This window comes from Bombus affinis, chromosome 10 (genome assembly GCF_024516045.1).
Source record: "Bombus affinis isolate iyBomAffi1 chromosome 10, iyBomAffi1.2, whole genome shotgun sequence".
NCBI lineage: Eukaryota > Metazoa > Arthropoda > Insecta > Hymenoptera > Apidae > Bombus > Bombus affinis.
This window is the reverse complement of record NC_066353.1, coordinates 1,449,201-1,473,131: the sequence shown is the minus strand read 5'-3', so window position 1 is coordinate 1,473,131 and position 23,931 is coordinate 1,449,201. Positions and strand designations below refer to the sequence as shown.

At 41.8% G+C, this 23,931-nt stretch overlaps 1 protein-coding gene across 10 annotated transcripts in view; it reads right to left on the bottom strand.

Moving 5' to 3' along the window:
• The window catches only part of LOC126921379 (LIM domain transcription factor LMO4.1), a 479,425-nt gene that overhangs the window by 149,694 nt on the left and 305,800 nt on the right, over positions 1-23,931 (bottom strand). The window lies entirely within an intron of this gene.

Genomic DNA, 23,931 nt, shown 5'->3' with positions numbered 1-23,931 from the left:
GGATCATTCCTCCGGCGGCTTAACCCGTTCCGTTGCGGTCCAATTAACACCGACCACGACTCGCTATGCTCACCATGTATATCCATTAATTTCCGTCGTTTCATCGACCACTACCAACCCTTTTCGCTTTTTCAAAAGGAACTATACAAGCGTTGAAGAAGATCGAATAAGACGTCGTCGTTAAGAATTACTTACGAAGAACTAAAAGGATTAAGAGGTTGATTTCCATCGGTATTAGAGATACATAATACAAGAAAATAATTACACTTCCAAAAATTAATAATATTACGTTAAACGAATATTTGAGTAGGATAAGTTAAGCCAATTTTTCTAAACGAATATTAATAATTTAATATTAATAATACAGAAATTATTATATTATAGATTCCTAACTAGGAAGACCATTCTGACCATCTTAATTTATTAATAAATCAACAAAAATTATTTTCACTAAAGAAATATAATTATCCGTAAATATTTTCTTTGCAAAGAAAAGTATTTCTCCGTGTCTTTTTTTACATACAATACACAGTATTTAAGATATTTTTCAGATATGAGAAAAATATATGTAAAAGGAAAATGAAAATAAAACAAACTCTGGTATTTTTCTACCTAACGTCCCATAAGAAATTCTATTTCTTCAGCGTCACCTTCTTCAGAATCGAGCTTTACCATTTAAAAATACAATTCGTAAATCAACGAACCCAAAAACAAAAGAACCGGCCTATTCGTTCATCCAAGTTGCACAATTGTGAGGATGACTAAACCATGGAAGATTACTAAAACGATAAACAAATTAATCAACGAATAAAAGCTGACATTTCGTATTCGCCGAGATCGGTTAACCGTCTAATTTCGTCAAACGATTCCAAAGGGGTGGAGAATCGATCGTACAGCGTATCCAGTATTTCCTGATGCTGGCGTTACCGGGGGCCACGCCGGTGGTCACCGAATAAACACGAGCCAGCTGGTAAATTGGCGATAATCGAAGTCTTCGTGTACTGTATGCTGTATACCGCGGCAGCGGAATATCAGCTAGGGTTCTCCGCGGTTGATGTATTAACCCTCGACGGAGCGGGCTCGTAGTGTCGGGTTCGTTAAGACCATTAGTACGGAGGAACACACGAGGCGCAAGAGAATCCACAAAGGGTGACGACGACGGGGCTGCTTCTTCCTTTGCTAATGACGATCGTATCGCCGCCGTGCGTCGCCGTCGCGGCCGCAGGAAAGCGGGAACGACTCTGTGGTGAAACACCGGCGGAGTTAACGAATCCGTGTCCTCTCTAGGTTCTCAATGGCTGGGTTAACTGGTTCTCCAGCTTTTGTTTCGCACGTGAGAAAGTCATTCTCATCTTTTCCTCTTTTCCATCTCAGGGCTCGCGGAGAGATGGTTGGGATTAATCGTAGTATAATTGAGACTGTTACCTACGTTGGTTGTTTTGATGTCCGGTGATTAGGTTTAGTTTAGTAGAAAGGCTAGAATTTATCGTGGTATATAATATACGAAGAGCGTAGGAGAAATATTTGACAGGTATATTTTTAGATCAACCGATATTCTTATTTCAATGCCACTTTAAGACTACAATGTAATATTTTGACGTATTCGACGCGTTTTAAAGCTGTCTGGTAGATTGGAAAAGAAGACACGATTGTGAGAAACTGTTAAAAAGAAATAGTTTAATATCGTGGTAAGCAATATTTTTTAAATATTGCTTAATCATGAAGGGCATGTGGAAACAGACTGCAAGACATTTTTGATAACACAGGATCAATGGACGATGAACTGAATTTAAAAAACATATCTCACGAATCTAAAGACCTCTCTCTTAGAAACGTTTAAAAAATCATTAAAGTACTACTACAAGCATACCTATAAAACTCTTTCATTTCCTCAAATCTGTTTCAAAAGCCAATCAAATAACGAAGATTTCATTAAGAGCCCGGAATCCCCCATCCATAAAAACTATCCCCTGTAATAGTCCGCGAATGTCTACACTAAGATACCACCCAATGATCTGGCAAATGAGTGGAGGTTCCAGCGCGATAAGTCGATACGCTTATCCAATTTTAAAACAAAGTCGCGGTGTGTCCGCATTGGCGACGAAGAGAGGGGAAGAAAATCCCTAGTCCCTGGTGGGTTAACGAATCGGCCCGGACACGGAGACAAATCCTTTAAGCGGGTTTTATCTCTCTCTTCCACCCGGGGTGTCGCGACGCTCAGGGAGAGAAAGGAGGCGAAGCTCTGCTCGTCTTCGAGCCTCGCCGCGGGCCGTAATGACACTTTTACACGCGGATAATGGGGCTCCAAAGGCACACACAATGTGGCACAAAGCGTGACTAGAGCCCCGGAGCGAGCATAAAAACACATGCGTGCATGCGAGAACAGAGGCCAGGGTGAAAGAGGAACGTCGAGAGGAAGAACGACGAGGGAAGAAAATAAATACATACCGGGAGAATTGGCGAATAGAAGAGAGCGGAGAATGGAGAAACGTTTGGAAGGTGAAAGGACGACGGGAAGACCGACCGAGCAGACCCGAGAAAAGAGAGGCCAGCGTAAAAAGAGAGACTTTCACGGGTTGAAGAAAGAAAGAGTGTTTTTCGTTCGTGTGAGCGTGCACTTGCGCGCACGCCTGTCTATGTTACATGTTTACGTGTGTATGTGTAGAGAGAAAAAGGCCGCAGAAGAGAGAAAAAGAGCGAGTGGATGGTGAAGGTGCCGAAAAAGGAGCAGCACGCTCGCCAAGCAAAAAGGAACTAAACTCATTTCCGAGGCATTAACCAATTACTTTTTGCGAAAGGGTGTCGGTTACCTTCAACTTTCCCCCATCCGCCACGATCCCTTCCGCGTACCCCCTTCATCCCTCTGGCTTAAGGTCTTGCAACCCTCCCGTACCCCGCGTGGTTCGTTATCCGACCCACCCCTCGGAGAAACGCGAAGAACGTCGACCAGTAACGGTACGTTAACGAAGAAAAATCTAAACGATGATACACGTTGTCTGCCGTCTATTATTTGCTTGCTGTGTTCTATAATAAATGCTTTTAAATGGATGTGTCTATAGTGGATCACGAAAGTATTGCAACACTCGCAGATACCTTTTATGAATGTATTATAAGTGTTCAAATATTTTCGTTATCCACTTATGTTTCAAACAGGACTGGTTTGGTTTCGCTTGAATTTTAGAATAAACGCGTAAATAATTTTAATGCCAACGATTTTTCAGTGATTGATGGTTGGGCGTCAGTTTAAAAATGCACAAGACTTGGTTTCGTTTGTATTTTAATTTAAAAATTTCGGCGGTTCAAAGATGAATTCCAATTAATTGTACATTATAATTACCTATCAATCGTCGTGTTTTATTATTTTCACTCAAATTGGATAGAAATAGATCGTTTAACGCATCGGACGTAATTAGAGTTTCGTACAAGTTTAATAAACGATCTATTATCAAAGAATTCCCTAGGATAATCTCTCATTATCGTATTCGATTATCCGCTTAATTGCAAGCAACAGGGATACAATACAATACACAGCCTGAGATCACCAAGCAGCTTTGACTGACGCTATGACTAGGCGTTCCTAATTAATAGTCAATTAGAACCCTGCTCGGCAATAGTAATTAATTTCCTACTCGAAATTCTGTACGGTGATATACGAATAAATAAATATCGCTGATTACTAGTCATCGAGTTAACGTAAAATAATAATAATAATAATAATAATAATTATACGCGAAATAATAGGAATAATGGAATAATAATAACAGCAATAACTGAAATAATGAAGGAAACTTAAGACCACACGACTCCGGAAGGGCAGAGGTTAGTGTACATTATCTTAGCTAGAGAGCGTGGTGCTCTCTCTCTCCGCCGGAGAAACCGACAATAATGAATCAATTTTGACCGACCGAGTTGCTGCATTCATGGTTAATCTCCCTGCCTTTAATTGCTGTTAGGGATGCACCGAATATTCACCAACTATTTGGTACTCGGCATATTTGCCAAATTTACTGAATATTCTACGTGCTCGGATGGTTAACGCTAATCGAATCACTCGACGCGGCCCTACAGAGAAACATGATTTTTTCCCAACCAGAGCATAATCAGCGATCATGATTTTAAAAATTATTTTTAGGTTCTGATATTCCATTTCCAATGTTTGGCACGGTACAATTATTCCTGATACTTACTACTACCTATTAAAATTAATACTGTTGAGAGAGCCATCGAAAAGTATAAAATTGTTACAAACACCTGAGCAACTATGCATCCCTTGTTTTAAAACCTAATATGCGAAGAGTATACATTAACAAATAGACCTATGACAAATTCGCATAAAATCTCTATTATCGAACATCTTCTCTCGACCGTCAAGTGGTCTTGATTGCTAATGCACAATCTTGCACAATCTCCTTAGGATTATTACGCGGTGTTATCAACATTAGCTCAATGAACCTCAATCACGTTTCTTTGAAACGACTTAACACCAGAATTAGGATCTTGTTAAACTGTACGAATTGTCCAGAATAGCCTGAAACTTTCGACATAGTCTAATATGTATATATTGCACCTGCTATCCCTGTCTCCTATATTGCATTATAAGAAACGAAGCTTGATAATCCGCTCTCGCGTGAGTCCAGCCTAGAAGACCCTCGAACAGTCTCTCAACTCCTAAGACGCCTCATACAGGATCCACCGTAGCAAGGTCTGTAGATATTACAAGCTCTACAGAAGGGTAAAGGGTATATCGGGGTGTGCAGTAGGCTTTGTGCGCGGGCAACCAGCCAGCCATCCTACGAACCGACCAGGAAGCTCATGGAAGACAGAGATATCGAGACGCGGAAAGAGAGAAGAAGGAGAGCATCCAGGCACAGCAAGTCCCCGATCTAATATCTGCCCGGGCCGGGATAGAGCACATATCATACTGTTAATCTGAAAACCGCGTCTATAAGAATCCACTTAATGAAATTTCCGACGTGGCTGGTCGATCGACGAGCGCCAGGGGGAGAACACCCCTCGTGTGCCTACACGCCGCTGGCATTGTGGAGCAATTAATAACGTCGTTGTGGCGCCCCTCGAGTCTCTGCTCGCGTCATTACAGCTACGGGGGGGAGAAGTCTAGAATGGACACGAAAACTTGCACTACTCTGATGTCCGGCCCTGCTGTCCACTATGTCGATGATAGGACCATGGATGATTTCTGCTATACATCCACGTCATTAGAGTCATAGGAACAGTCTAGAATCTACACAAACTCTTGCACTACTACTCTGGTAACCAGCAACATCGTTGATCACGTCGATGATGAACTCATGAACGATTCTCACGATACATTCACGTCGATGCATGATCGTATGACAAAGCTTTCGCAACGATAAGTATCATTGTGTATTCTGTAATATATGAGAATCAGGGAATCCTCACGGCACATACAACCTCATGAACACACGACAGCATTACCATCATCAACGTGGTGGAGCATAGCACGCTACCTTTGGCATGGAGAACTGTAAAGCTGGGTACGTAACTACTATACCATGGCGAAGTCGATGGAGGCAAGTCAGGAAAGCTGGCCGGGGGTGAACGGAAGGGGTGGCCAGACTGACTGCTAGCTGGAATATAGGCTGTTGTGAATATTACATTCCCTGTGTATATAGACGCGGCGGGTCCCCGGCAACGCTTCGAGGCACAGGGCCAGAGCACAATAAGACGCCAGGCGCAATTAATTTTCGGGCTTTTGCTAATTAAATTTTTCTCCGTCCCGCCTTCGTGCCTGCCGACGCCCCCGCGTGTCCTTCCTGTACTATATCGCGCGACATCGACACGCCGCTCTGTATTGCTGAATTTTTCGAAGAAAATGGCAAGCTCTTTTCGTAGAATTTATTGCTTCATATTTTTTACAGTGAAACAGGATTATTTGAGTGAGATAACTGTTGCGCCACCTATACCTCGACAAGCGTTAAGAGGAAGATGATCAGAAGCATGAAACAAATTGACAATACAAATACCCAGGGAGTATAGATCAAACACGATTGTTTTCTCTCTAGGTGAAAGTCGTCGGAGAAGTACCAACTACGATAATGTGACGCCCGGTATGTCTGCTAATTGAACGACGAGTCGAACGTTATTTCTTCCGCTCAAACACCGTCGGTATACGGGAAACATTCTTAAACGATGCGATCAGCATCGAGCAACGATTCTCGACAGTCCGAGGAATTGAACAACCGGAACGGGCTGATTGGACGATCTATCCGTTTCATCATCGTCGTATGTTTCAACGAGTGGCCTCGGTTAGGTTCGGGATTCATAATGGGATTCCCGGAGGATCTCTAAAACTTCTTGAAACCGTGCGCTCTGAAGCGTGATACGGTAACGAGGGAGAGTTCAAGGTTAAAAGATGATGGAGACAGAGGCAAGAACGCGGGGAGAGGAGGCGTGTAAAATGGAGGGGGCCCGCGAGCGAATCGAATCGACTCGAAGAGCGGAGCGACGAGGAAAGGAAAGATACCACGCTTGGATACCTGTAGATTAGGATCGTAATAACGGCATTAGAATAATAAGATTTATGCTAACGGACGATAACGCGGTACTTAAACGCGGTGCCATTACCATAACGTTGAGGGAATTACAATGGCAATTAAAACGTCCGATGGAAGGTGTGCCTACGTTAACGGCGCATCCCGGAATTCAGGGTAACAAGCATCCAGGTTGATACGTTCTCTGTGTTAAACGGCCAAAGAAAAAAAAAGAAAAGAAGAAATACGATTTTTTGATTAAGAAGCCTCCCATAAAAGAAACTATCGTTTTGTAGCAATTTATGCTCGATAAAATACATATCTCTCCTGTAACCGGGGGATTACTTAACGAGGAAAAGTTTCAAGAGCACGGGAAGCGCCTTTTGCAACGGAGACACGCGATTTAATCAAATCTGGCGTAATTAAAGCGATTCCGTAAGAGCAACGAAGAGAGAAGATTCCTGCCCCCGTCCCGAAATAATTACGGACTCAGGTGTCCCGTTGTATTCGCGTCTGCGTTACACCTGTATCCGCTGTTTCTTACCTGAGCAAATATACTCGTTTGTATCGAGGACGAGAGTGGTACCAGTCACAACGGGCCGAAAGGAGAAAGAGAAGACGAGGATGGCTGACGAGGAGACAACGAAGGGAAACGAACGAAGAGGGAACGAAGACGAGAAAAACGTACCGGCCGCGAGACAGACAGAAATCGAGAATCGAAGACAACGAGGGAAGAAAGAAAGGTTGATGAACGAACGAGGAGCGAGAGAAGCCGAAGTACATTTGCTCCGCGGAGGAAGCAGCAACGGAGGCAGTAAGATAATACGAAAGCTCTTAAAGGAGGCAAAAAGCGAATTGCCGTAAATCTTGCCACAGGTGGGGAAGCCGCGGGTGGCGACCCAAGAGAGAGGGGTCATTTAAGCCACGGGCCCCGATTCTCTTCGGCTGTAAACGACTGCGTCCCTTCGTCTCGCCCTTCCGCCTCTCTTCTGACCCCCTTCTTCTTCTCCCACTTCGCCATCGACAGACCCGTACCTCGAACTCTCGTAAAAACCTCACCTCATCCTTCTGCTAATCGGCAACAAACACATTGTCTTTGTATTGTTGCGTGGCTGCCCTTTTCACCGCTACGGTCCTCGACTACCCTATACTCCTGTCTCCTTTCACGAGGTTTCTTGCCTCCTTCCTCAGCTGCAGCCGATCTCTCCCAGGCCCTCTTTTCGCATCTTTCGCAAACCTTTTTCGGTAAATGAGCTTAGCTGTTGCTGTTTTCGCCGCTACCGCCACTATGCTCGATTTGATCGACTCGCGTGATGGAGGGTCGATTGTTTTCGAAAAGGTGATCTTTCAAGGTTTCGCGAGCCTGAAGTTGTGGGATGTTAAGATTTGATAGGCTGATGCCCGAGTATTTTGCAACAGGATTTGTTCAGAGTCTGATTGTTACTATTGATGGATTGACAATCTCGATGCAAATTTATGGTTTTGTGAATACGTAAAATATTGTTTCTCTTCAAATATAATAACGAGTAGCTTACTTTGGATATTTTGTATATGTTCGCGTATTTAATTATATTCGAAAAGTTGTACTTTATTATTGAGAATCGCGGATATGAAATTCACTAGGGAGAATCGATTTGTACTTCGATATAAAAGCTATTGGAAATTTCATACGGAATGATCTTAATCTTCATTGACGATCGGTAATTCGAAGAGAAAAGACATGGCGGCTCCGCGTTCGATTCAATAGCGGCCGACAACATTCAGCGAAACGGACTATTATTCCACGCTGGGAAACTGCGGATATAATTTCGTTCTCCAGTACGACAATGACAACATTTCATCGTGCAAAATATTCATATTCGGGCGCAATTAAATTGTTCGCAGGAAATTTCTGTCATAACATTTACACGGAGTTCACGCTAATTTATTTAATTCCCTTCGAAAGTTACAAACATATATCTGCCCTCTGATTCTACGTTTCCAATTCTGCGTATATGTATAAAATCAATTTTTCTATTGTAAAAGAACACATACGTTACGAATGTATTTGAACAGTTGTAGAAATACTTTCTGAATATATCATGTGTATTATATATGAAACATTTTGAAATTTCATTAGCATTTCTTCTAACTTTCGTATGCATTTTCAGATTGCTTTTGAATACCGATACGATCATAACAATCGTGTCTGATTACATCGAAATATTATACATGAAACGTACGATACACGGTGCTCAAATACTTTCATCCGCCACTTGACTGTCAACTGTCTTCACAATATCCTCAACCATCGGATGTTACTACATTTCACTCAATATCCTCGATTCGCTGTGCTCGTAAAACGAGAAACATCGGTAATCTTCGTTCGACGTTCCCTGCAGCTGGACATCCTCGCCACTATCGAACTACGTCGTACCCCGGAATAACGATAGCTGAGAATCAAATGTCACCGAATCCGTCGTCGATCCTTCGTCTCTCCATTTACGAGCCCTTATCATCCTCTTTATCACCCTTCGGACACCGCAACGCATTCTAGGTTACGCGTATACGTACGCGAAGGACAGAGTGCGTAGCACCTGGTGCTCGCGTGGAAGGTGTGGACATGTCACGGTTGGTTCGTAACGACTCTGAGTGCTGCAACCACATACATACTTACACGTGCAAACGCACTGAGATACGGACATATATGTGCAAACATACTGAGATAGAAACACACGTACAAACACATTGCAATACAGTCACATACGTACAAATGCACTGAAATACTGACGCAGACACAAAGATAGAGAGAGAGAGAGAGAGAGAGAGAGAGAACGAAGCAACGAACTGGCTGCCACATGGTTTTCCACGGCGAGGAGGCGAGGGAATGCGTGGAGAACGAGAGAGGACGAGAGAAGGTAGAAGCCCCAGCTAATTAAAACCGCGGATGGTAATTAATTAAGCAGACGTCAGAGGAGATCTTAGGATTCTACGCGCGGCCAGGGGTTCTCCGAGTCCGCACAGACATCAGTGGGAAATCGAAGCTGAACAACGACCAGTGTACAGGGCAAAAACCGTTTCGCCGATCAAACGATAAATAAAACAAACGTTCGCTTGGACATCTGCAGAATGATGCTGGAATCGGTATAAATTACGAATACGATGCGATTTCATAGTTTCCCTTTCTTCCTTTTCGTGAGATGTTCCGTGAAAGATGATCGAGCATTTCCTTTTTTCAACCGGGGGTAAAATGAGGCGATCAGTGCTTCTCAAAGCAGCATGATTCGAGAGGATGATGTATAGTATTCAAGCAATTTCTTGCTACAAGGTTGCAAGGTTGCTACGGGTTTATCGATCCGTAAATACTCTCATGTTGGAATAATACGAGTTTTTAGTTTTGATTTTTAATGCTTTCCACATTCGATGTGAAATGTTTGAAAAGTTTAGCTAATTATGATATTATGAAGTTCATATCAAACCTGTAATTTGGCGGAGATGTTAACATCTCTGTTAATAGCAACATATGTATTCCAATAATGGTGTTGGGGTAGATATAGCGAAGGAGGAAACACAATTGTAAGCGTATGCACGTAGAAATGTCTGAATACATATCTGTGTTCGAAAAAACAGATAGACAGAAATTGTATTTCTGAATGTCGTTTCGCGGGAGTTATGAATATCAAATCAAGAAAGCTGTTTACCAACGATAAATATTGTCTCGCTGAGAGATATTCCCTGGCAGAGACATTAAAAATTCTTCTATTAATATGGAACTAGGAACAACGTTGTTTCTTGTTACCATTGTAACATTGCTATTCTTGTTATTATCTTTGTTATTGCGCTACTTGTTAGTTGTAGTCATGAAATTCTCTTATTCACAGATCTTTCCCTTGATCGTTTCAAAATTAACATCGCTTCGAAATTTCTTATTATTCGTTAATAGTAAATCGAGGACATCTGTGCATTTATATTTGAGAGACATTCAATTTGGATATAAGATGCAACAGTGAAATTTTGATTTTATTCATTGACTATTATGAAAACCGTTATCCACTCGTAAGTCATTGAAGGTAGAATCAATTTTAATAGACTTTTTCTAGTCTACAACAATCTAAAATTTGTATTTAAAATTGTTAAGAAATCTGGATCTAAGTATACTTTCAATCGTGACAAAAATCGAAAGATGTACAAAGAGTGGCAAAATAAACCTCTGCTTCTATATCTCACTCTTTTATTTGCGTTTATAAATATGTCAATTTGCATGAAGGATCATAGTCCAGTTATTACCGTACTTTGACCCACGAAGTATAAAGAAAACTTATGCATGATTTGTACACATCATCAGTACGACATCGAGAAGTGTATCGAATTTAATTTCAAATTGCCCGTATTTAGAACAATGTTATTAATAAACAAAACGATATTTCCTCCGATAAACCTCTACTTATAAGCTCCATTCCTCTATTCGTGTTTATAAAGATATAGATTTACATAAAAATCCGTAATCTAAAGTCAAAGTCACAAGCAATATAAAAAACAGATTATGCATTATGCATATATTAGCTGTATCACCTTAAACACCTATCACACCTAGTTTTCTTTTCTTTTTTACTACACTTACTGGAAATGAAAACAGAAAAAGAAGCAAAATATTCATGTGGCAGTCATCATCCTTTGGTATTTCAATTCCCGTGAAATCGCTACAATGCAACAGCCGGAGTGGCCAACTAATCCGTGGCAATCGAAATTACAGCAATTAACGTTATTGCTCGGAGCGACGTCGCGCAATCAGTCTTGTTCTTCGCGTTTCAATCCACTTTCTCGCTTTTCCTGATAACGCGCGCGCGCTTCTCTGGCATCTGTTACGAAATGGAAGATCAAGAGTGGCCTCGATAGCGCGATCTTGAGACCATCTCCCTGGTTCAAGCGTATCGTATCTGATAAGAAACGAGGTTGGATTCTCTCTCCCTGATGCACACCCTTCGACAATTCTTCGCATTAACGTGGCCACGTCAATCTCGTATACCATTTATATCTATGGACTGCAAGTTAGTGGGAAAACCACTTTGGGAATTGATTCGTAATTTAAAGACATTGAAACGAGATTGTTTATCGATAGCATCGACGATGTTTTACGTAATTTTGGAGATAGTAATTTTTATATATTTTACGAACGACAGATATATATATATAGCTGAGCAAAGGTTTAGAACCATTTCTCTAGTTGCATTCATGTTGAAACTGCTATTAATTTTTAACTACTTTTGTTATTAATTTAAAGTTAACGGTAGATTTTTGACTAAGGAAAATTTTAAGATAGAAGGATTGTAAAGAATTACACGATCTTCGATTTTTGAAAGAATTATAGAATTTTCTACTGACTTTACTATTAATTCGGAACTAATTTTACAGACCTCGATGATAATTTCCCTCTGGGCAATACATTTTTTTTATTGAGAAGTATCACAAGATAGAGGAACTTTAGGATAGCTTTTTTCCAAGCTCATAAATTCACGTTTTTAACCAGTAGTACTTGTATATATGTGTGTTTGAATGTACGAAACGACCATCTAAAATTTGGCTAGAAGCTCTTACATCATTGATCTATGCATTACATCTTTACCTCTCGCTGTCGAAGTACATTTGTAAAATAGCTAACAAGATCTACAACATTATTCAGAAATATATATCACTGCAATTTATCAAAAAAATATATCGAAACACAAAACGCAAGTCGACTAAGTTGAACGCTATTTTTTTACAAAAATTTATCTCATTGTTCCTATACAATGAAACCGTTCGTAACATTCGCTCGTACATTAACTGGTGGCCAGTATCATCGTCCTACAAAAGAGTGAAAAAGAGAGAGAGAAAGAGAGAAAATGGTAGATCCGTCGATGAGAACGAATCGATGTAACCGAGGCTAGCAACGTGCGGATGTAAATGAAACGGAACTTCGGAAATTTCATGAGAAAAGTTGAGCAAATTAACTTTTCGACGTCCTTCGATCCGACTAACTTTCGTCGACTGGTTTAGCCTACCTATCCGAAATGGTTCGCGATTCGTCGAAAAATAACCAGCTAGCTCCTGCTGGTCGATTTTCAAATAAGTAGGGAGACACATGCTCGTGCTATAGCTACGGGTTGAAACGCTGTGTACGCGTTAAAGAGGGTGAGGAGAAGGGTGGGCAGGGCGCATCAACGTTGCGTGTTGCATCCGTAGATAATCTCTGCTTACGCTCGAAAAGCATCTCTGCCAAGTAAACTCTGCATTCCCATTTTACGCTATGATCCATCGTTAGAAAGCAAAGACCGCGGCCGGGGAATTAGCGAAATCCTCTCGAATCAGAGTGGCCCGAGTGCTGCCCGGTCCCTTAGTGCTCCATTAGTATACATAATAAACAATAATCGTGGTACAGTTATACAGGAAATTACCGTCTCCTCTTAGCCGCTGGACATATGCCGGACCGACTTCTGCCCGACCTTTGGCGCCATTCTCTTAACCCCGGGGGAATGTCTAAAAGCCAACACGTTCTTATTAGTCTTCTTTCTTTTGCCTAAACCAGATATTCTCATCGTCCAAGAACCTGAAAGCTCTTTTGCATTCTTGTCGCGAGCTGATGATCGGTGAATGCGTTCTTTATAATGGGACCAGTACGGACTTGATCTCCAGGCGAAATCGTACTATGGAACCACTATGATACTCTCTTAACGTTGCGAATCTTAAGATTCTGTGACGTAGTAAGGTATTTCAGTTACCTACGCTTCGACATGTTAAAATTCAATCTTGAACTTTGCACAGAATAATCAAACTTGTAAATTATTAGGCATCGTTAGTCTTTGCTATATTAACGAAGTGTAGCAACACTTGACAGCAAGCCTTCCAACAGTTTCTGTCCCGTGGCTTGCTACACAAAGACCCTATCCTTCGGACAAGATGATTGCCAGATGGCGAAACATTTTCATAGCATACTTTCAACTAGCCTAAGGACCCTTCTAAGGACTCTAGCTAAGGTCCTTCAAACCAACAAATATTTTTTGTCTTATTATTCCCTAAATTTATTATCTACTACGGAAAGATGCGGGAAATCTGGGTTTTCTCACGTACGATGTTTCCCGCTAGCAACTTTCTCTCGAGGGCGGTTAGCATCTTTCCTCAACCACCGACCTAGAGATTAACCAATTAACAACGACGTTTGCCATATTAAAACCTGTTTGGACCTACGAGATCCAACTAAGGGAAACAGCGAGTAATTCCAACATAGAAATTCTTCAACGATTTCAACTAAAAACTCTAAGATCCTTAATAGATGCACCTTGGTATGTTACCAACGAAACAATACATCGCGACCTTAGGATACCTACAGTTAAAGAAATATCCAAATTCAATAATAGATATAACATAAGAATTAACAACCACTGAAACCCACTAGTTACTCAATTACGTGACACGACGGATCAGATCCGCAGGCTAAAATGACATTACCCTCTAGATTTAAACATTAGATTTAGCTAGAATCAAACATACGATAATCATTCATTATTCATGTTATAGTATCACGCCAGAATAATTTACTTATAATTCTCAATGAGAATTGATTGTAAGCTACTTCCAAAAAAAAAAAGAAAAAGACGACGTCTATTTCCCTCACTTTCCTAACGAAGGCTTTCCTTGACGAATCCGATCCTTAGACATACCTCTTCATAATTTTCCTCTGTAACATCATCGTGACGGAAAGGCAATTGACCGTTGATTAGAGTTCCTCGACGCATTTTGAGCAATCATTGTCCTATCTTGTACTGCGCACTCTGCTCAATCGCTATCGTAACACACCGTCTAGAAGTCGAGTTGTAACTCGAAGTGCGAACCGCTAAGTGTAATCGCGAGCTCTACGTAAAGTGTACACAGCGAGTATTGTTAACAAATATACCGTTAATTATACTCGAGTGTTTCTTCAGCTCCTATCACGACTTATCCAGAAGGAATGCGAGAACTTTTGTGTATTTTTGGTCCAGTATATGCTAGATAGAGCAGAATTATTGTATATTCGAGCCAGCAAGGAAGAACTAATAAAACAAACGACAAAATAATTTTCAGGAAGAAAAAGCTACACAAGGTAATCAATTAGAATAGAAGCTGTACAAACTGTCCTTTCGGTGAATTGAATCCTTTTGATGATTAAAATCCTCGTAAAGCTGTCGATGTGCACGATACGTTTCATCATTTATCAGGCCACTGATAACGAATTAAATAGGCTGTTCACAAACGTAGATTATTAAGAATGCTTAAAAATTGTCCGTAAGCAAATCTGGTGATTCACAAGACAGATTAACCTAACAGTAAACTTATCTCAATGTACTTTGTTGGTAACTTGTCTGTACAATCTTGCAGAAGAGAAGAATAAATATTTATACCAGTACGTAGATTTACTAGTATTTAGAGAGATCGTAATTGTACAAGTATCGTCAACCATTAACCATACTTTTGTTCATCGGATATTGCGACAAAATAAACACTTTCCTGTAACGCGTCGATTTGAAGAAGTCACTTTGTCAGAGTTCCTGGAAGCCTTCGTTACAATCGGAGAAAAAGACGGAGAAGTTGTGTCAACGTTGCGCGTTAGCTTGTTTAGCTAGCTAGCTGGAGAAGTCGATCGACGAAATAGAAAATACACTGCGCATTATCCAGCGACGAGCCTAATCGAGTAGTATACCGACTCATTCTGATGCACAGGCCACCTGTCGTATAGGTGGCCGGTGTTGGATCTCAATCCGGTCACCCTATAGACTGTGGCTTCGGGATAAAGTATGGTAACAGAACACCTAAGTAAGAGGTTCGCCGTGTACGAAGCACAGTGTATACGGCGCTCTCTCTTTCTTCGTGTGTAGTCAAGAGGTATATTAGCGTGTGTTGTTTGTACGACGATGAACGTAAAGACGAGAGAGACTCGACGAGGTCCGTGGTCGGATAGAGAACAGGGACGAGAGAGGGATTGAAAAGGAAGGAGAGAAAGATAGGAAACAACCGAGAAAATAAATGAGAAAGAGAAAGAAGGAAAGAGAAGAAGCAAGAGAGAGATGAAAAGTATGAGGGGACGGTCGTTGAAATGGAGAGGAGAAAGGAAGAGAACGTAGAGGGTGGTGGTGCGCGAAAGAGAGAGAAAGGAAGATGCATAATAGACAGAGAGAAAGCGCAGGCGCACGTGAGTATGTTACGGGGATGGCCAGAGGGCAGCTAACGTTTATAATATTAACGCTAATGGACTACCTTATACCTTATATACCATCCGACCCCTCACCAGCCTCCCTTCCCCTTCTCCACGTCTCCAGACACCCTTCTCAGCTCTCGCCAAAGTACGGGATAATATTCATGGATGTATTCGAGCTAATGCTCCAAGGCGTCCCGGAGAAAAGGGAGGAGAGTGTACCAGTGGCTCGTGTCAGATAGAGAAACAACGAGAGATGGTAGTTGTTGGTGCGTTCGAACGAGTGTGAAAGTAACGCGAACATAGACTTCACAGAACCGATACACGCTTCTTTAAAATTGCCTCCTAAATCGGGACAGGTTTTCTCTCCGCACTTGAAATATTCTTCTCGGCATTATACAAACGAGCAGAGCAGCCAGAAGAGTTGCCCCAAGATCGCTAATGCTCAGCTCCTTTTTCTTTTTTTCCGCGTCAGGCTTCGATCAATTATTATCTGTCAGGCTGAATTGGAAAGCTTCGAAAATAATTTCCCGATCGTGACACTTTTATGGTCGTATTACCCATCGAGTATTCCTACTTCCATCACCTTCGTTCGCGCTCCTTTTCTTCCCTCCGTTCTTTCAAGCTAATTGGAAACGACGCGACACGCGTCGTCTCGCGAACCCAGCCGCGCTCCGACCAATCCGATAAATCTCGCGTCGCGCCCCTATTAACGTGGTAATTCGTAAATGGCGCGTCTGAAACGCAAGAAATAATAAAAGCCCCCGTCGCGTCGGGCGCGCGCGGCCGCTCTCCGCCGCCCGCCGGATCCACTCTCCTCATCAATATACGGCAGAGTAATATTCATAATGTAATGGAAGCGGCGTAATGTAAGCTAATGCATCCTGCAATTTCTTGAAAGCATTCGAATAATTCAGCCCGGCCGCCAGTGTATTCCTAATATACTTAAAAATTTCTGCCAAGTATCGAACGGGAATAATCGACGGCGGGACGCCTTTATGAGATTGAAAACGCGTTCGAGTAACTGCACCACCTACCCCCCAGCATAGACACACAGGCTCCGGATATCTTATTTCAAAGCGAGATTTTCAATCGTCCAGGCTCTAGCTGTATTACGTAACCGACCAAAGGAAACTGTGCGAGCATCCGAGTGCGTGAACTCCGTGGAAGGGTTTAAGCTTCCCCCCTGGGAAAAAACCAATATTCTTCTTCTTCGTGCTTTTGATAGGGAACCATCCTTTTGTTTTATCGTTATTTCAAAGTTGCGCGAAGATCGACGATTTGTTGTTTGCAGAGGTTACTCTTCGGTATTATCGAGCAGTTAGTCAGTCAAGGTTCGACCCTGGTTGACTAACGAGAGGGTTAAGTTGTCGAGTTTAAAATTAGAAAAGGCAGTTACACAAGAAACTATGAACACGACGTTTCTTAACTCGTTGGTCGCATTCTGTTGGTCATTATAATATAAAAAATATGTTCTAAAGCTGCAAAGTATGAGAACAAATCTAATATTGGTGTGCATGATTTTTCGTTTCAATTTCATGTCAAATATCTTCATAGAACGTTAAAACTGCCGTTTCGTTTGTTAAGTGAGAATAAAACTGAGATATACAAACTCGAAAATCACACGCTAGGATAGAGTAGATTTGAGAATGAAATAAATTTTCTTATAAAAAATCGATATTTTCTCTTTACATAACAACGTCCACTTTGGAAATTATCTGTGAATCGGAATTAGCCACCAACTTTCGCCATTTATTTCTTTATCAATATTGAATTTAAGATAAATGCTATCGTGATCAACAGACTAGTAATTAAAATATGACGGATATTACTATCATCGCGAAGGAGGATTTATTCGGTGGCGAGGTAATAGATAAACGTTGTTAGATAAAACAGTCTATACAAATAGGAGGAACGTCGACATCGTCCATTATCGAACGTTCCTCGGCGTCGACGTTTTCCAAAACGTCTCTTCTCGACGATTCATTAAAAATAATGGATATTCATTAAAAATAATGAAACTCCGAATGCGAAATACTGGCTCGATTATTTGTTCGAATCGCACTTAACGCCATTAAAAGGTTTCGTTATTTTTTCCTCCTACTCTTCGCTTTACTCTTACTTTTCTTTTTTTCTCCTAACAAAATTCTTCGCGAATCGATCTCTATCCACACTCCTGGCCTGACTTAGCGCGTACACGCGCGCACAGATTGAAAATTATATTTCTGTCACGGTCGGCGAGTCGCGCTAAACGAAGCAATTCATTTGCGCCCGCCGTAAGTTCGATTCGTTAAATCTGTATCCGAGAGCGAAATTTCGTTTTAATTATCGAAATGAACGAACAGACGGATTGGGAGGGTTTCGAGGGACCGACACGGAACGGTTCGAAAGGAAAAATATCGTCGGATAATTGGATTGTTAAGGACCGAATTTCTCCGCCTTCGCGTTACGACTTTTCAGCTATATCAGGATATACCTGATAAATTCTATCTTTATCCTGGAAGAATAAAAGTGGTGCATAAACAAGACAGTGATACGTAATTTTCATTGAAAAATCTTTACTTTTCAAATTAAGATGAGAGAATTTGTTCGCTAAAAGCCGATAAAACGTGTTTCATAGCGAGCTTGTCTCTCGTGAGGATCGACCTTTTCGACGTTGAAACTATTTATTCTGCTACCTGGATTAATTTCGTTAAGAGAAATCGTTCCATTCCCCCTTACACTGCTCGACGGTCTATAGCGAATAAATTTTTCATTAGCGATTATTAAATCCGCCAAGGAATTTCATTTATCACTCATTCCTCCGTGAAACATTCAATTGGCTTAATGTCAACAAAACATATATTGAAAATACCTTGAGAAAACTATTCAGCGTCCAGCGACGTTGCATTTCACGTGTTTCGCGAATTCATTTTGCGACCGCGATCCCACGCACTCTCTTTGTCCCTGTAATGAAAATTTACGGGTACTTCAGCTATTTCCTAATTACGACGCTTCCAATAACGTATATCGAGCAGCGGATTCGTTACTGTTTGCCCGTGTTTCACGATTGCCGGATCTGTTACTCGATTGGATCGGTTTCCATTGCAGTGGCCTTGTTAGACGTTTAATATCGTGAACCTTGAACTATTGTATTTACGTTATAAAGAATACCAGCGACTTCTAATAGAAGCGAGGAAAATTAATTTTCACAAATGCTTCGTGTGTATTTGCCTGAAATCTCTTAATAATAATAATCTCTGAACAAAGCCGAATAAAATTTCCAAATAGAAACTATCGTGATGTCGCAATCACCACTCGTCTTTCTTCTCTTAAAGGGAACCGCCTTTACAGATAAAACTTAAAAAATCTTCGGAAGAGTACGGAAGAAAAAAGATTGTCTTGCAAGTCACTGATTTAACTCTCAAAGCGTAGAGTTGCCTCGCTTCAACTCTAAACTCGTTTCGTTTTGCATCTCGCCAGCGTAATTAATTGAATCTTAACGAAATACAACTTCAGATAAAAAAGAAGAAAAAGGAAAAAGAAATAGTAATCTCGAAGGTGGAGAATATATTACGACGGTAGAGGGGTTGGAAACGATAAAAACAAGTTCACTATCGTATACGAAGAATTACATCGCGCTACCGAACGACCTGCGACGAACATAAACCAGACGATTCTCAACTCTTCCCAACACCGTGCAATTTCAACGGAACCCAATTTCAATATTACAAACGCGAATCGATTACTCCTGTCGCTTTTCTATTCACGTCGCAACGAACCGATCCCGAAGACATACACTTAACTTTTAATCACTATCATATAACTAATTAGCCCCGGTTGGCCAGAAGGGGGTTTTGTATATTAATTTAATTTTCAATCTCACGGGGTAATTCTTGGCGCAACGTTAGTTTTAATCAACCCTTCACTCCTCGCCCCTCGCACCCCAAAGCACGCAGCCCGTTTCCACGCGAAGAGGACACGAGGGTAGAGGGGGGCACGGGTTATAGACACGGATAGGAGGAGAGCAGAAGAGAGGGGTGGCATGGAAAGGGGTAGAAGGCAGAATGGAGTACACCTACTCAGCTAATAAAAACCGGCAATAAAAACCACCCCTTAGGACCGACGGCTCTCTCGCGCTTTTCACCCCCTTTCTCTCCCTCTTCGCCGCTACTCTTCTGGCCCCCATCCTTTCCCTTCCAACCTCCATAACCCTCGCGTCCCTCTCTGCTCCTCCACCACTCCACCTTTCTATCTTTCTCTTCTTCGCCCCCTGTTCCTCTGTCTCCCGCCACAGCAGGTTTATTCACCTGACCGGGATTAACTTTAATCAAGTATTTACATTTTAATTCGCTGCCATGTACACTCAACCGACCTACAGGTCCTTTACGATAACATCGTCGTTTAATTGCAAACTGCCACTTTCGTACGACAAGACGTCTGCTCTAGCCTGCGTCCAGTCTCGGAGAGAGGAGCACAAAGAAAGGAAAAGATACTGCGACAGCACTATATGCGGGATAATAAGTCGAAGGTGAAACGTGACAGCTGAGACGCTATTGAAAAAAAAAGTATGTCTAGCCCGCAGAGCTAAAAATTGTAAAAGTCGATCGTTGTAAATCGAGTCTGGAAAATTGATATTTGACGATCATCGTCGTCATCGTCGTTGTATGGATGATAATTTGAAGTCTTTGCGTGCGAGAGACAGTGGAACTGGACGGTTATTGCGTTTCTATGTTCCGTACCAGATACATAGATATTGTTTTATTGTATCTTTCTTTTGTGTCGTTTTAAACGCGACATTTAAATGTACCAAGCTTTTCACACATTATCGAATCGCGGTGATAATCGAGCCTAATCTGACGCGGCGCGAGGCTGCAGCTTATCTTGCGTGACAGCTGTTCTACGTCGCGCGATACGTTTCTAATTGAACTTAATTGGATCCTTTGTTGAATTTCATTTGACGCGAACTCGTCCCACCACGCGGCAGATGCGCTACGAAATCGAATCGTTGCGCGACTAAAATAAAAAAGCTACTGGCCGTTGTAGCAAGCAGCTACTCCATTCCATGACAATTCGTTTCGATAGTAAATTACAAATTTTGAAAATTTTACTGCACATACGTAATAAATTATTAACGTGCAACCTAGTAGATATTTTTATATGTTTTTTAACAGTCTTTTAAATACAGAAGATGTTACAAAATTGTATTTCGAACATCGTTACGTCAAAACTTATATCTATGCGAGAATTTTAGACATTGGACCATTAAATACAAAAGTATTAATAACGTTACATATTAAATATTCAAATATTCTTATAAACATACGAGTAGTCTCTCGGAGATATTTTTGACGAATATTCGATAAAGATGAAAACAACGCACAAAATCTAAAATCTCAGCTATAACTAAACACGGAGTACTATCGATATTTCTCTAACGAAAGAAAAACGAAAGATGTTGAAGGACAATAGCCCTCGTTTTTGGGGTGCAGCAGGTACCTGAAACTATTCATGTGCCCAAAGTATTTGGGTCGACCGTTTGACAGGTTGTAGGGGGCTGGTTATGGGTTCCAGGGTGGTCAAGGACCCAAATTTATTATTTTACGATGCTCTCTCCTGCCTACCTGCCTGCCTGACGACTATTTTCGCGCCTTTTCCCCCGACCTCCCCAATTCCGCACGGTACATTTTTACGATCTCATTCAGGTGTCAAACTTTCCAATTAACGAACACGCTACGGGGAACAATGAGTCGGCAGATCCGAGTTTTTGCACGTTCACGATCGTTCTGGCTTGAACGGACGGAAACAGATCCTAAAGTTGTTTTTTCGCAGCCCGGTTCCTGCCTGAATCCTGTTCTCCCGATCGGACCGTTCAACCCATTTTTGAATAATAACGAGAGAACCTGTTATACTTTTTGGAACAATGATTGTCATATACAGACACGGTTAATTGAATTTATTAGCAACAGTACGAAGGAATGTCGGTATAATAACATTTAATTGGAAATTTTGAGAACGAATCACGCTGGGTCGATAAATTCTATTCACTTTATATTCAGTTTTTAAACTCTACAGACGTTCAACTACAATCACGTAGTCTCCTAAATCATTTGATAACTTTATTTATTAAACCACTGCGTTATATGGATTAACGTAATAGTTAAAGTTCGATTTCATTATCGCAAATAGCTTCAATAATTCTCTATTTACGACAGTCGAATTGCCCTAAATTTGTGCACGAACTGTAGCACGAAACAACTCGCAGTTGGCAAACCCGAAATAACATCCACGATGATATTATAAGCGTAGAAATACTTTATAACCGTCTTGCATTTACGCCAGAGTAAATTATGTTATCGATAGTATGTACGTCGCGATAATGGCAACTCGTCTAAAATACTCTTTCTCGATTAGTTGCACCGAATCATTTTCAGATATAGTTATTACCAAGCTAGCTACGATATACCTACATTTGTAATAACGAAACAATCTTTCTTTCAAAATACATTTTCTAATGGATGTAATATTCGAGTGGCAGTGGAAATCGATCTTCGCCTTAAATTCCTTATCTTTATTTAATTCTTATTCTTTATTTAAATTGTCTATCAAAGTTGATTTCAAAGAAAGAAAATGTACCATAGTCCCGAAACGAGGATGTACTTTTTGACGCATCTTCGTTCCGTTTATTATAATGAGTAGCACACTATGTAGCGAATAATCCTTCGTAACGTATCCTACAAACGATGATTTTAGAACGTAGTAACAACATGGTTACAATCGGTGTTACAAAGCAAAAGTCAATTTTTCTTCAATTCGATTCAGCTGATTTTCTACACGGAACCTTCTTTCGTCTTTCCTTACCTCGAAAATACCTCGTCCGTCCTATATTTCGCATAGATGCCAGGCCAGCGCGATCGTTGAAACGAGAATACAAATGACGCGGAGGAACGCGAAAAATAAAGGTCGGGCGCATTAACCGGTCCCGAGTCTCGATAAAGCAACGATTCTTTCTACAGTTTAACTTCTTGGTCAACGCGTATTCTCTCTCCTTTGCTTTCCGTGTTACTTTCCAGAGATTAATGGCGCGCCAGATAGAAGCAATTTCGAGACTTCGCTGACAAACAGAGGCCCCGTGCGAATTTTCTGGCGATTTAGCTGGAGCACGAGGCTTCGCTGTAAATGGTTGAGCGACGCCCCGAAAAAACGCCGACAACCACGGAGAAACGATCGAATCGGTTCGTGCGCTACGTGTGTGGCGAAAAGGATCTGGACTGCTGGCCAGTCCAGAAATCGTAAGCTCGCCACGCTCGATAAGGAGCCAATTACATTTTAGCCGATGCTATCTGTTCGCCAGCAGGCGCGATAGCGGCGGCAAACTAATTGGCCGCGCCAGAAAGGAGATACACCGGCGATAGCCGCGTGAATTACAGAAAAGAAGATAGATAGAGAGAGAAAACAAGGGCGAACTTTAGGGTAGGACACCCCTGGTGCCATACACGGCCAACCTAGTAAGAGGTTAGGTTGGACGAATTGCAGCGTAGAAATCTCGAATATAAGCGTCCCTCTTTCTTCCTCTTCCTTCTCCCTTCGCTTTCTTTCTCTCTTGCTCTGTCGTTCATTGTCCTATCTCCGACGCGCATATAATCGCCGCGGCGAAAGAAAGCCTCGAACGCAATTTCAAAGTTCGAGGCTCGTTTGGCGGCCTGCCAGCGCTCACGTAACTAACTACTTGTTTTGCCAAGCGTGTGCACACCCTCCCCGCGGCAGGCTAGGCCGTGGCCGCCACCGCCACCGCCACCGCCATCGCAACCGCCACACCAGCCGCCGCCACCGCCGCAGCCGGCGGCTGATCCCGTCGATTTTCGAAAAAGGTTAACACCTCGACTAGCGCGGATCAGCATTCGACCACGTGGCAACGGACGCGCCTGCGTGCCCCAGCCAGCCTCGAGACCTTACACGGAAATTTCTTCTCTCAGTCTTCCCGTGCCCACCAGTTGGCACGATACCCTCGCGACTCATTGGTAAAATATTATATAGCGTTTAAGCAAGCTTTTGTACTAAGAATTCGCTTTCCGATATGTTTTACGTACGATGGAAAACGTGACGTGAGCCACCGCGAGTCAGACCTAAACTCACAATCAGACAGCAAGCTCGCGAGGACTACGCTCACCTGACACCTACAGCCTCGATATATTTGACAAGACACCTGAACGATTGTAAATCGTGCAGTGAGATTCAATTAAACAGATGTAGTGC